The sequence below is a fragment of the Mustela lutreola genome, chromosome 3, assembly GCF_030435805.1.
Source record: "Mustela lutreola isolate mMusLut2 chromosome 3, mMusLut2.pri, whole genome shotgun sequence".
Classification (NCBI taxonomy): Eukaryota; Metazoa; Chordata; class Mammalia; order Carnivora; family Mustelidae; genus Mustela; species Mustela lutreola.
The window spans coordinates 44,896,914-44,910,829 of NC_081292.1; the positions used below are offsets into that span (position 1 = coordinate 44,896,914).

General features: G+C 36.7%; 1 long non-coding RNA gene across 1 annotated transcript; it reads left to right on the forward strand.

Moving 5' to 3' along the window:
* Nucleotides 1-9: 9 nt before the first annotated feature.
* Nucleotides 10-2,114, forward strand: LOC131826615 (uncharacterized). The gene is made up of 2 exons (XR_009351680.1): nucleotides 10-180; nucleotides 288-2,114. It is a non-coding gene; the product is annotated as an uncharacterized LOC131826615 (long non-coding RNA).
* The last annotated feature ends 11,802 nt before the right edge of the window (nucleotides 2,115-13,916 follow it).

Here is a 13,916-nt window from a genome sequence, read left to right on the forward strand (position 1 = left end):
GCGCCCTATAGTCCCCCCCTGCAATAACGCTAAGCATCTGGCTATTGGCTCTGACGTGAGGCGCGCAGTGATGACGTGACCGAAGCCATTTTGGACGTTCATTTTATTTTGTGAGGTGATTCGGAGCGCTTATTTTAGCCTTTACTGTTGGTCCCGTTGCGGAGGAGAGTTGTTCAAAAGGTAAGCGAGAGGAAGAAAACTTTTGAATAAACTGTTGATAATTACCAATGGGAATTTTGGGGCTGACTCAAACAGTAGGAAATTAAGTTTTGTTTATTGTTTTAAAGGTCGAAATAACTGAGTTCGGGAGAAACCGTTTATAATCGAGAAAATGCCGCCTCTTGAAACGGATATAGCAGTGGAAGCCGGAGAGAGAGTAAGATTTGAGTATCGTGTAACACAGGAGCTTAAAAATCTGTGTTCAGTAATAAAGCAGCTAATGTCAGAGCGCCTTAGACGTATCAGGGAGTTGAAAGAGATAACGGAAATGTGCGAGCCTGACCAGTCACAAAATCGAATTACCGAAGTAAATGCAGAACAAGAGAATCCGCAGGCAGGAGAAGAGGAAAAGTAAAAGAGATTAGAAGCGAAATTTACAGCATCGGTTCAGCAGATACACATAATAGGAATACTTGAAACAGAAGACAAAGCAAATGAAGCTGAAACAATAAGGGACTAATTGAAGAAAATTTTCCAAATTCGAAGAAAAAGCTAAATCTGCAAATAGAAAAGGTTAAGAGAGTACCAGTAAAACAAAAAAAGAAAGCAACACCTACTCATATCCCATTGACTTTATTAAATTGGAAGGATAAAGAAGAAAAATTCTACGAGTATTCAAAGAAAGCAGGTTAACTATAAGGCATAAAAGACTGACCCGATTTTTCTCTTTCAGCTCTAAATGCCGAAAGGCAGGGGAGCAATATCTCTAGTTTCAAGGGAAAATAATTTTGAGCCAAGAGTTATATATCCTGCCAAGTTACGGTTTATATATGAAGGCAACTGGAGGACGTTCCCAGATACACAGGAGTTAAGAGGTTTTTTTTCTTTATTTGTTAAATGCTGTTACTACAGCCCGCAAAAACGAGTAGTGAGGCAGTTGTATGGAAAAAAAAAAAAAAAAAAAAGTCGGGTAAACATTAAAGCTAGTTAAATATCATTAAGATTACATTGTTATGTGTAGAGTTATGAAACTAAATGCAAAGATAAATTAAGTTGGGTCTATAATTTCAGTTTGTCTTGTTTTAGACTGAAGAGATGTGCTAAATGTTCAATGTAGAGACTAAGTACTGTTTTTAGTATGTAATGTGGATAAAAGTATGCATGCTCTACAGCTACAAAATTAAAGGGCTTTGTCATTGTGGTGGGGAAGGACACCTAGAGTAAAGGCATTCCAAGTGTTAATCTGATAAAATGGGAAGTTGGTACAGTTTTGTGTCCTTTATTTTTAATTACAGAGTGAGGAAAGTAACAAGTTTGTTTATAATGTTGATATTGACAGTGTAAAGAGAAAAATTCTAAATCCCTGACTGGGGAAGTGGTAGATTAAAGCATTGTTTTATGTACATCTTGCCTGGGGAAAACCAGTAGTAACCGTTTCATGTAGTAGTTCATTCTAAGTAAATTTGACAAAGAGATAAGTGTTACAGATAAAATTAGAATATACCAATTTTATGAATTGGAAAAGAAGTGGTGAAAAAACAAAGCAAGGAAACATTAAAATTATCATAAAATAGATTAACAGAGATACAGGTGAATTATCACACTCATAAACGGACTAAGTACCCCTGTTAAAAGATTCAAATTGGGTCAAAAATCAATCTCTGAACCTGGATCTTCACATTTGGATCAAACAAAGGATAAAGGAGTTTAAAGATAATAAAAACTGTTAAGTCATAGAAATTGAACTAGGGAACAACATTTTTATCAGAATTTAAGCTGTAACAAACTATAAAACAGTGTGGGATATAACTTTGAAGAAGCTTTATGTGGTAAATAATATGACATTCATCTGTAAAATGTTCACTGTCTTGATGTGAGTTGTTTTTCTGATGTATACATAGTTTTTAAAATAAGTGTATTTCAAGTACTTAATAAAATAATTCTTAATTCAGTTACATATGGCAGTACATATATTGGACACTGACTTCAACACTTCCAGTCTTTAGTAAAGTAAATGAAATGGAATACACTAATTAGGAGGAGTGTGTATGTGTGTATAATATGTATTATTTTGCTCCTTTTGCATTCTTTTCAAATTATCCTGAAACATTTCTAAATGATCTTGTACTAGAATACAGGGAAAACTTCAATCCAAGAGCACATTGCACAAATGACTACTTTGCAAGAAAGCTTAGAAACTAAGTTTAAAAGCTGAAAAGTCATTCTTGGAATTTTGGGATGTTCTTATTTAAATACCTTGGGTTAAAGAAAATTGTAACAAAGACTTATAATTTAGGAAATGGTACAATAAGGATATTATACATTATATGTTATGGAATGAATATACAAAAGGCAAGAAATGGAGTGAAAACATTTAAGTGAAGGATGGAATATGCCCCTAAGATAGACTTACTAATTGGAATTTGTTAATTTTGTTACCTTCTAAATAGTGGATTTTCGGGGCGCCTGGGTGGCTCAGTGGGTTAAGCCGCTGCCTTCGGCTCAGGTCATGATCTCAGGGTCCTGGGATCGAGTCCCGCATCGGGCTCTCTGCTCAGCGGGGAGCCTGCTTCCTCCTCTCTCTCTCTGCCTGCCTCTCTGCCTACTTGTGATCTCCCTCTGTCAAATAAATAAATAAAATCTTTAAAAAAAAAAAAAAAAAAAAATAGTGGATTTTCTCCGATATAAGTGCCACTCTAATAATAGTGCCAAATAAGGCACTATTTCAAGTGCCACAGTTAACATCTTGGTGACAGATTTCTCCCAACTGAGTTTTCACATAAGTTCTAAACAGCTCATTTTCGAAGAGGGAGAAGCCAAAGTCTTCTCACCACTACAACCCCCATATACACACACACACGTTTTGTCTCTTTCTTAGACCTCCATGTAGTATTTCTGGCAGTGTGGTTTTTATACGGAAATTCTGCTCCTCAGAAAAGCAATATCAGCATTATCTAGGAGCTTATTAGAAATTAGCTCAGGTTAATAGCAGCATGGGATTAGATTATAAAATTCATTAAACATCTATAAACTTTCTCACTGAACATAATGCATTGTACGTTATGAATGCTTAATAAAGGTTAAGTAGCATTAGAATCTAGAAATAGTTTTGCTAAAACAGTGTTATATAAAAGTTCTTGCATTTGAATTATAAGTCTTTGGTTTTTCCAAATATTTCAGGGTAAGACAGGTACTTCTGTTTTCCTCCTGTCTTGAAAATTTATAAAGTTGGGACATGGAAATTTCAAGTTGAACAATCCAAATTTAGAAATGTTGAAGTATAGCATGGCAAATGGTAAAGGAATGAGCCTCTCTAATAATAGTAATAGGTCTCTCTAGTGAATAAAATAACCTTGGGGTGGATTTAAATTCAAGTTGTACAGATAGTTCAAGATTTTTGGATGAAATCAAAGCTTTATAAAAGCTGTAAAAGGCCTTTATTTAACTATAGAATTGGTGACAAGTGGTAAATAGAAGGATTACAGCAATTGAAACAGCAGCTCTAGTAAATTACAGATAGGACTTTTTTTGGATTCTCTAATGTTGAACTCTCCTGAAGATGATAACATTCTTGTATTAGTGTGGGCTAAAATATGCTAACCAGTTGCCTGAAGATGTATTAAAATGCAGATAATACAACAACATATTTGGGATAAAGCTGAGATTGTATTTTTTTTTTAAGATTTTATTATTTGACAGAGGTCACAAGTAGGCAGAGAGGCAGGCGGGGGGGGGGGGGGGGCAGAGAAGCTGAGCAGAGAGCTTAATGCAGCCTGATCCCAGAACCCTTAAGATCATGACCTGAGCTGAAAGCAGAGTCTTTAACCCACTGAGCCACCCAGGCGTCCCTGAGATTATATTTCTTAAAAGCTCCCATGTAATGATCCTGCCAGTCTGGACACACTTTCAAGTAGAAAAATAAGACTTTCGCTGTGTCTACCAACCATGAAAGTGAGGCTCAAAAAGTAATTGGCTTAAGGCTGCATAGTAAGTATTAGCCAAATCTGATTTCAAGAGTATAATTTTGTCATCTATGTAATCCTACCTTGTCCACACTACAGCACCTACTTAGAAGATCGTTGTGAGGATAAACTTCTAGTTTATATGATAAGGAAGAATGCTTATTACTTCAGTTAAGGTACATACCCAGAAAACAATGGCTTATGGAGGGAAAAATGAGTTTTGTGTGTAACATACACACATCATGATTTGTGATGGGAATTGGATTAGTCAGGTATTTGGAAATTCAGGTCTAGAGCCAGAAGAGATAACAAGATTGGAAATTTAGATTTCAGTTTTCTGATTTGAAGACAGTATTTGAGACCATGAGGAATCACCCTGGAAAGGAGATTAAAGCTTAAGGGACACCTGTGTTTGATGGGTAGGTATTACAGTGAAATAGAAGATTGAGATTTATAGTTCCAGTTGAATTTAACATAAAAAACAACACACACTATAGTCAGTCCTATACTTAGTGATGGGTAATAAGGAGTATGGGACTTTTGTCTTTGTACAAAAGACTTTTTTTTTTTTAATTTGTAATTTTCAAACTTTTAAAAATACAATGGCACACCCATTGTTCTAAATATTCTAATACGTAGTTCACTGCAACACAGTCGATTTTTGTTTCCAGCAGTTATTCCTAGAAAGTCGCACTGAATTAGCGAATACTGTATCATAGCATCTGGAGGAAAGATAGGTTTAGGTTCCTGTGAACCTCTGGTCACATTATTTTCATCAACTTCTCTATACATAACCTTGTTTGAAGATACTTTATTTAATATCTGTTGTTGATTCACCAACATTAAACTCATAGCCAACAGTACTGTAATACATGGCCTGAGCAAATCTTACCTAACGTACTTTCTCTGTAAGGCACATCAGAGCCTTGAACTTAGGAACGTACACTAGCCAGCCCTATTCTTGGACCATTTAAATAAGCAAAATCACCAACAAAAAGCATAAATATATGAAAAGTATATCATGAAAAGGGCACTTGTTTGCAGCATGGGGGCCGAGACCAGAAGACTGTCACCTTGTCTCACTTCATCTGGGCCGATGCATGTAAGAAGTTCTCAAATGTGCTGCTACTCTGCACATGGACATACCCATGAAAGCACCATAAGTATTGATTTGGGGGTTTTCTAATAAATTTTAGGAAACAAATTCACATACATAACTTGCAGAAAATGAATATGGACTATAATTCAATGTTTTTTTTTTTTAAGGATTTCCAACTGGAATTGGGAAGCTACATTTACACCAAAAGCCGAACACTGATCAGACTTCCACAGAATTAAGGATCACTGCAATGGTCCTGAAAGACTTGTACATGATCACCATGAACACAGTGGTTTTTACTTCTTTCCTTTCTGTTGGCCCTGAACCAGCAGGTCTGAATTCCTAACAGCTGTTATTTTGCTGTTTTGTCTGGGACAGCAAGAGGAGAATGTTCCCAATATGGAACAGTGCCAGGCTGAAATCTAGACTCTCTGTCCCAAATATTAATTTCAAAGAACTCTTAACAAGACCTAAATGACGATATAAATATATATGCCAAAAAAGTGCAAAAAAAATTGAGGGTTTGTGTTTTTCATTTGTCCAGACTGCGTAACAGAGATACCATGCAACCAATTATGAAATAAGATTGCTGTTCAACGGTCACATCACCCAACTGCAAAGCTCATAAGGGTTAGATACATTGCTGAAGGAAATTGGGCCTTGGTTTGGTTTGGTTTGTTTTTTAAGATTATTTTGGAGAACCTCAGGCTGATTCACCATTGAGCACAGAGCCCAACACAATCCTGAGATCATGAGCCAAAACCAAGAGTTAGATGTTCAGCAGACTGAGCCACCCAGGCTCTCTTGGGCCTTAGTTTTAATTAATTGGCAATTTTGAGCAGCTCATTCTAAAAGCTCATAAAAGTAATAATAAAGCAGTGGGGCGCCTGGGTGGCTCAGTGGGTTAAAGCCTCTGCCTTCAGCTCAGGTCATGATCTCAGGGTCCTGGGATCGAGCCCCACATCGGGCTCTCTGCTCAGCAGGAAGCCTGCTTCCGCCCCCCCCCCCCCGCCTGCCTTTCTGCCTACTTGTGATCTCTGTCAAATAAATAAAATCTTTTTTTTAAAAAGTAATAATAATAATAAAGCAGTATATGTCTTAGTCTTAGGTGGCCATAAACAAAACTATGGGCTGGTGTCTTAACAAACTTATTTCTTACAGTTCTCAAAGCTGTGAAGTCCAAGATCCAGGTGCCAGCCAACTCCGTTTCTGATGAGAGCTCTTCCTGACTTGTAAACACCTGCCTTCTCATCATGCTTCTGCATGGTAGAAAGGGGGGTTGGGGACAGAGGAAAAGAAGGAGGCAGAGAGAACAGGCTTTCTCGTGTCTTAATAGGGACGCTAATTGTATTGGGTTAGTGTTCTAACCTTACAACCTCATTTAACCTTAATCACTTCTTTATTCCAAATATAGTACTCCCAACGAGGAGGGGGTTAGAATTCAACCTATGAATTTTTGTGTGTTGATGGGGCACAGTTCAGTCTCAATAATATAGGAAGGGAATACAATTTTTTTTAAAGATTTTATTTATTTATTTGACAGAAAGAAATCAAAAGTAGGCAGAGAGGCAGGCAGAGAGAGAGAGGAGGAAACAGGCTCTCCACGGAGCAGAGAGCCGGATGTGGGGCTCAATCCCAGGACCCTGGGATCATGACCCGAGCCGAAGGCAGAGGCTTTAACCCACTGAGCCACCCAGGTGCCCCAGAAGGCAATACAATTTAATGCAGCCTAAAATAACTGCTGTTTTACCAACACTGAGCTTTTAGGCAGCAACCTTAGTTGTTATGTGCTAAATTTCTTAATTATAAAAATGTTGAGTGAAGTCAACTTGAAATTTTGAGTGTAAGAGCTTTTTGGTTTCTGAAAAAATTAACTCTACATTGTTTTCTCTCAAGAATTGCAAGTATGAAATTTATTTTCAAAATATGGCTACTGTGATTGGTAAAATGGACACTGGGGTTTTTATAAAGTTCTTTTGTATATCACTATCTTGTTTAAGCCTCAAACAATTCAGTAAGACATGGAAAAAGAACTATTACCAGTGTCAAGTGTCTTTTAGAGAGAAAGGTCTGAGAGGTTTGAAATGGAACAAACAGTATAATAGTAAAGAAATGATTGGAGCGTCTGGGTGGGTGGTTCGGTGGGTTAAAGCCTCTGCCTTTGGCTCAGGTCATGATCCCAGGGCTTTCTGCTCAGCAGGGAGCCTGCTCACCCCGCCCCCTGACCCCCCGCCACCCGCCTGCCTCTCTGCCTACTTGTGATCTCTATCAAATTAAAAAAAAAAAAAAAAAAGATCAATAAATGTATTTCAGGGTGATTAACTGATTAGTATTTTTCAAACGTGGCTTAATAATTGATAGCAAACCCAGCAACTTCACTTGTAGAAGTTTATCCTGGAAATACAATAGAAAAGTATGCAAAATTTATAATATTGAAAAAATAGGGAATGATGTGTATGTTCAGATATAAGGATTTAGTTAAATACATTAACAGGTAACCATTAGGAAAGAGTAAGCTCTATATCAATTGATGTGGAAAGCACCTAATAACAGGTAGTAAGAATAAAAAGCCACTTAACAGCAAATATATTAATACTTACTGTACATGTTTGTGTGTGTGTGTGTGTTTGCATGACTTTTCCCATCTAGAAAATGTGTAGAAAATTACTTGGATATTGCCAAAATTAACAGTACATACTATATATCTGGGTGGTAGCTTTTTAAAAAATTCCTTACTCTCTATCTTTCTTTAGCATGTCATGTTCACAGCAAAGGAAAGCCATATTGGGGCGCCTGGGTGGCTCAGTGGGTTAAGCCACTGCCTTCGGCTCAGGTCATGATCCCAGAGTCCTGGGATTGAGTCCTGCATCAGGCTCACTGCTGAGCGGGGAGCCTGCTTCCTCCTCTCTCTCTCTGCCTGCCTCTCTGCCTACTTGTGATCTCTCTCTGTCAAATAAATAAATTAATTAAAAAAAAAAAAGAAAGCCATATTACCTTTTAAAAATTAAAAACATTTCTGCAGAAATCTTGAACAAGATAGAGATGATAAGTGTTACCCATTATCCCACCATGTAGAGGTGCCCTGAGAATGGGATATTTCCTTCTGGAAATTACTTTCAAATTTTCAAATTTAGACTAAAACTATATATAAACTTCTGCTTTTTGTTCATTTGCAATTGTAATACAGACATTTCTCCAAGTCGTTTTTTCCTCAAAAACAGTTTTACTGCTACATGTATTTCCCACCACATGAAACAGCTGTCAAAAACCACTTTTCACCTTGTACTTTGCTTTGCTTCTCAGCAATATCAGACACTATTGACTATCTCTTCTATCCACGTTTCTCCTGAAATGTCAGTGAAGTCTGTCCTTGTCCCATTATATAAAAAAGGAAAAAGAAATGTGTTCTTCCCACCCACCTTTCCTATTTCCCTGTTGAATTTGTTTGACTTCTCTCCATAAGAGTTATCACCAACTGATGTATGTATATATATATATATATATATATATATATATATACTCTTATCCACAATATTTATATATATATATATATATATATATATATATATATATATATCCTTGTTAAACTGAGTATTGTCTATTTCCTCTCTTCGCTTCCATGACATACCTTCTCCTGCTTTTTTTCCGTTGGTCCTGACTACTCCTGTCTCTCACTGAAATTTGCTGGTTCCCTTAGGGCACTGTCCCAGGCCCATTTTTCTCCTTACTTCCACTCCCATGGCTTCAATTACTACATCTATGTGCCAACTGGACCTTTCTCCCAAGGGCCAGAGTCATGCATATGAATAGAGCCTCCAGGGTGGCTTCACTTGGATTGTCCCGCAGGTGCTTTGATTTTAACTTGCTAAACACCGACTCTTACCTAATTTGTTTGGGGTTTTGTTCTTTTTTAAAATAACATTTCTGTATTTCTGGGATTTTTTAAAAGATTTTATTTATTTGACAGGCGGGGGAGCAGAATGGAGAGAGGGAAAAGCCGGCTCTCTGCTGAGCAGGGAGCCTGATACAGGACTTGTTCCCAGGACTCTAGGATCATGACCTGAATCTAATGTTTAACCAACTGAGCCACTAAGACGTCCCAGGATTTTTTTCCCCTAATCTCAGAAATGGCACCACTCCACATTGTAGAAGTCGCCACATGTTTCTGTTTCTGCATTGATCTCGATCCCATTTACTCCCAACCCCAGAACTTCAACTTTTTTGGTCATTTTTTTTTTCTGTTTTTAGAAAAATCCAGCTTCTTCCTACCTAAAAGTTTTTTAAGTTTTTCGCTATGGGCTTCCTTGGGGAAAGTATTCCCCAAATTTTCTAAAACTGTTATCATTCAGGTCAAAATTCGTATATTTCATTAATCAGAGATGCAGCACCTAAACAAGCTACTGTTGGAGGCGGGGGGGGGGGGGTGGCACTCATGATATACGTATATCACTTACCTCAAGAAGCTGTCAGTGACTTGACCTTCTTTAGCACCGTCAGGACCCTGATTACCCTCTAGTAGCGTGGTTTTCTTGCCTTTTTTCTTTTATAGTTTTATTTATTGAGGTGTAATTAACATACAATAAACTGCAACCAATTAACCAGTGCCACCGTTGTCTCAGTTGCTCATGTTAGAAACCTAGGTATCATTCCTGACTACCGTTTAACCTTACTCTTTCCTTTGAGCAAATCCTTAAACCCCACCTTCTAAATGTATCTCAAATCAGTTAACCTATTTCCAGTTCCTGGCATCACTTTAGGTCCAAGCCTGAATCATTTCTCACTTGTATTGTGAAAATATGCCCGCTGGGTGCCTGGGTGGCTCAGTCATGAAGCATCTGCCTTCGGCTCAGGTTATGATCCCCTGGGATGGAGCCCCTCATTGGGCTCCCTTCTCCACAGGAAGCTGGTTCTCCCTCTCCCACTCCCCCTGCTTCTGTTCCCTTTCTCACTATGTCCTCTCTGTCAAAAAATAAATAAAATCTTAAAAAAAAATACAAAACTCTCTCAAGTTTATTCTTTATATACAATGTGAGTTATCTTTCTAAAATCGAAGCCAAATTTAAGAGTTTAACTCTTAAAGTAGATTTTCAATAAAGTGTGTGTTTCTTCACATACTTCTCAAGGCCGTCTCCAGTCTCATCGCATGCCGCATTCTGTTATAATCTAGTAAAGCCATTCTGGCCTTTGGTATCTTGAACTCTCACACCATCTCTTCCTTCAGGAACGGAGTACCTTTGGAAATAGTGCTTTCTTACCACTGGAAATATTGATCTGCCTTCACTCCCTAACCACTCTTATCCACAATATTTACCACAACACTTACCACAATATTTGCCCATTCATTCCCAGTCGTAAGTACCCTAATTAGTCCCCCTTATAATACTTTTACTTTTCTTCTGTTGTTTTTTTTTTTAATATGAATATACCTTTATGAAGCGCAGACTAACTAGATTCGCCTTCTTCACGTTTTTGTCCTCATTACCTAATGTAGTACTTTGCACACAAGTCATTTAGTAAACACTTCATTCAAACATGGACTGGATGATCATTTAGCAATAATAAAGACAAATAAAAGAACATTTAAGGTTTCCCTTTCATCTTCATACAGTTATGGAAACATTGTCCCATATTTTATTATTAATATTCTCAGACTCAAATCAGTCCTCAGTGGTAATTAGAAGACAAAAGATCAGATCTTGACCCTGCAATGAGATTTTACCCAATGGCAAATAACAATACCAGTAAGTGAAACGAAATACCTTATAGTACTTTCTCTTTTGGCCTTTTAGCTTTCTAGTTTGTGTCTTAATTGTATTGTATTTCACCATTTTCAAGTATTTTCAGTTGCAGTGTTCTCAAGTTTCTCAGTTTTGTTTTCTTGCCAATTTCTATGTCCTTCTCACTAAATTATTTTTCTTCCTTTATGATAATTTTTTTTCTGCTTTTCCTTTGCCAACACTAAACAATCACGTGGTACCAGTTAACAATCCTAATGTGATGGAACCTGATGTAGTGGGTATGGCAACTGGTACTCAGCATCCATTCCAGCTTCTTCCTAAAAGTGAAAGAAATTTTAAAGACTGGAAAGAGTACTCTATTTCTTCTATCTCATATAGGATTCTGGATTCAAATTAATTTCCATCAGTTAGAGGGACTTGCCCAAGACTCATTGAGTAGGGCTGTTTTTTCTTATTTCTTATTTCTGTAATGCCTGATTAGGACTTTCACAGAGACCTTGGGTGGCACTGCAGCAGCATTCCAGTGTCCAGTGCCTTACACCTCATCTCTGGGTATCTTTCTGTTTCTGGTCAAGGCCATGGAGATGTGTTCTTGAAGTCAATGTGTCTTGTGGCAGCCTCTGTTTTATAGCCTCTTTTTGCCTCAGTTTCTAATTTTAAGCTGAGGGGGATGGTAAGATGGGAAAGCCATATCTTTATTTTTTACCATATAACTATTTTTTCAAATGAAATCTTTTGCAGAAGACTAGTATATGAAGCAGATAAAACAGAGCCAATGAGACTGAAAGGAATGAGTGACATGAAATCTTACCTACTATTCCCTAAACCTGAGGCACCTCTAATGAGCCTCGAGTTTAGTTTTAACATCACTGGATAATCTGAAGCAGAAATCCAATCTGCATGTATTTTTGGAATCATCTGAAGAGATGATTAGTTTTGTTTCTAACGCTATTGTCCTGGTCTCTTTTCCAAAAAGTCTGCTATTGGGACCAAGCAGGTGTATTTTTTTAAATCTTCCCAGATCGCTCTAATATGCAGCGAAAGTTGGAAATAACTTCTTCAGATAGCTTTTTTTCTGATTCTGATCACTCAGCTTTTCATTGCTTTTCTTTTAATTTTTTTAGTTGTATATGTGTGTGTGTGTGTATATATTTGCCAAAAAACTTCTCAAAAAAAGAAAATACCATATCCATAAATTTTATCTGGTGAATTCTATCAAACACTCAAGGAATAAATGACATCAGTGTTACACAATATATTTTCTAGAAAATTGCAGGAGAAATCATTCCCCATCTCATTTTATGAGGTCTGCCCAAAAAATACAACCCCAGCAAAGATTTTACAAAAAGGGTAATTTCAGAGCAATATATCTCATGAATAATCCTTTATGGAGTATTAGAAAATCAAATCCAATTATACACAAACTGGATACCGCAATATGTTCAAGTAGCGTTCATTGCAGGAAAGTAGAGTTGAGTTAATTTAAAAAAAAAATCATTTAAAGAAATTCAGCATACTAACAAAAAAAAGGAGAAAATTATTAATTAGAGACATAAAAAGCTTTTGGAAAAAATCAACACTGATTCATGAAAAAACCTGGCAAACTAGGATAGCATAGAATTTCCTCTAACTACTAAAGAATATCCATGAAAACCATTCCTCCAACATCATACTTTTTTTTTAACTTTGGGACTTTATTTTTTATTTTTTAACATTTTTAAATTTAAATTCAATTAACTAACATTTATTATTGGTTTCAGAGGTACAGACTTGTGATTCATCAGTCTTCTATAATACCCAGTACTTATTACATCACGTGCCTTCCTTAATGCCCATCACCCAGTTACCCCATCCCTCCAACCCTTTCCTCTCCAGCTACCCTCAGTTTGTTTTCCATTGTTTTTCAATAAGGCAAATATCTCCTTTCATTTTGGGACCTTGTGTTTTCTTTCTCAACCTACAACTTCAGAAGTCCTTGGATTTCACCAAATTCTTACCTTTCATTATACCTCTATTCTTTTATGTTAACCTAGCCGGTCTAAACCCATGTCAGTTTCCAAGACAAAACACTATCTCTTTCTTAGGTCTTTATTGTGGTTTTGTTGTTCCTTAATACAAATTTACATAGAATAATAATATAATGATTAATAGATGGGACTTGGAGTCAGAATTAGGTTATTTTATATCTCTTCCCTTTATTACTTTGTAGCTTACTAACCCTTTGGACGAGTTAGGGGATAATGATAGTCTTACTACATAGAATCGTCATAATGATTTGGTAGGGTGATACTTACAAAGTGTCTACTACATAGAAAGTGCTCAAAATTGCTCACTTTTATGGTTACCAATACATAAATAAAACTTCATTTTTAAATTTTTGTCTCTACATAGAAACTAAATAACTGAGTTTAAAACCATATAATGAAGTGTGGATGATTTCATTTAGTCAATCTGCTCAATTAATAATTTTTAAGTACCTGTTATGTACTGTGAAAGGAACCAAATAGATGGCCATCTGCCTTTAAATATCCCAAGTGTTAATGGACAAAGATTCTATCAATTTAAAATGAGAAATATTATGATGAAGGAAACAGACATCAAGAGGGCTGAATCTCGTCTAACATCATATTTGTTTGACCTGCCCAGTGTTGCCACATATTTCTTTTAATTGGCCCTCAAACATTTTTTTAAAAGATTTATTTATGAGAGAGAGAGAACACACTTAACCTGTTCTGGGTTAAGTGTATTTGGGCCCATCGAAAATGTTATTTGCTGGATCTCAAGATTTGCTTCTTTGCTTAACTCCTTTAGAAAATAGATTTGACTTCTTCTTTCTAAATGTGGGGTTTTCTCCTAAAGTCTCTTCCAATTTTTAAAATGTTTCCCACCAGTGTACCAGGAATTGTGATCAGAGACACTTGACTGGTTTTTCCTGTCAAAGCACTTAGTATGTTAACA